Source organism: Octodon degus, unplaced genomic scaffold (genome assembly GCF_000260255.1).
Source record: "Octodon degus isolate 3935 unplaced genomic scaffold, OctDeg1.0 scaffold00003, whole genome shotgun sequence".
NCBI lineage: Eukaryota > Metazoa > Chordata > Mammalia > Rodentia > Octodontidae > Octodon > Octodon degus.
In genome coordinates, this window is record NW_004524579.1 from 28,838,529 (window position 1) to 28,839,994 (window position 1,466).

Sequence of the window (1,466 nt, forward strand, 5' to 3'; positions counted from 1 at the left end):
GTTTTGAATTCTAGCTGTTGCCTAAATGCTGTGACAAGAAAAAGTTTTGCTTGCCATTTGCCCTTAAGGATAAGGGAAGATCCTTAGGCTTCAGGGTTCATAGGAGGCAGGACAAAGGCCAGATTTGATTTTGGCTCAATTGTGTCCAAGTCTCCTAGTGCAGGGTTTGACCCATACAGGTCACTCATATGTATCTTTTGGATGAAACAAATAACTAAGCTCAGAAACTTTCTACATGTTTCTTGCTCCAGACTCTGAGAAACTCCTGGCCAGGGACGAGGGAGGCATTTGTTGGAAGGAGTAGGAGCAGGCTGTATTTCCCTTCCCTTCTAGGTCTTGGCTAGTGCCTTTCATTTCCTTCAACTCCCTGAGAGGGTCTCACATGGACTTTGGCATAACGTAAAACTGCATCTATTTTTGCCTTCCTTGTTTCCTAGCAGTGTGGGCTGTTCAAGTGGCTTTACCTCGGTGGTCTTCTGTTTCCTCGTCTATAACATGGAAATAATAGAAATGCTCTTAGTGTGTAAAGTTTGAGAGGCTTACATGAAAAATACATACCAGAGATTTCTTAAGAAGCTCATAAATGGAGGGTGATATAGAAGGGAAAAACAAGGAAAGAATAGAACAACCTAAGTGGTAAGGTAGGAACATAAATGGGTTAACATGAAGATACCTAGCATGATGCCTGGCACTTGGGAAGGAATCATATTAGTGGTTTCTTCCTTAAGGGAAATTCCGTGGCACCTCAGAGGAAGAATGAATATGGAAGAAGAGTTAGGTATACATTTTGAACTATAGCAGGAGGAGGCAGTACAAGTTTATATCTGATGCCCTCTATTTACTCCATGTGACATGGGACAATGAAGTTTCCAGAAGGAGGGAAGGAAAGGAGGAACAAGACTTGGATTGGGGAGCAGCGAGGAACTTGGAAAGATGAATTGGGGAATGCAGAAACAAATAAATGGGAATAACAATGCATATACTAAAACACAGCTGATACTGAAGTGACATTCTTTACTCTTTAGAAGCACATAAACCTTTTTATTCAATTTTGAAGAATAGATTCATGTATGGGGAGGCAGTCCTTGTGCATGATGGGCATATGGGCTGTCCAAAGGGGAGGGACATTGACAGAATTATTGACAATTCAGGTGATTGTGGCTTTATGATGATTGAAAAGGAATGTGAATCTAGGAGTTGGGCAGTAGACTTGAAGTGAGAAAGGAGGGAGGGAGCAGGCAGGGCACAGAGAAAGGAGACAGAGCTTAGACAAGAGCACGATAGAATGTGGTATTTTGAAGAATTAGGAGTCCTGAATGCTCCGTTGTTTTATAATGAGTAGGCATCTTCTGCATGGGTTGTGCAGGAGAGGTGAAGGTGCTTGGCAATGTTTAAGTTCTATGGACACTGACTCTGGCTGCGTGATTGCAGGAGGTGAGGCAGATGGTAAACTGAGTCAAGTAGAA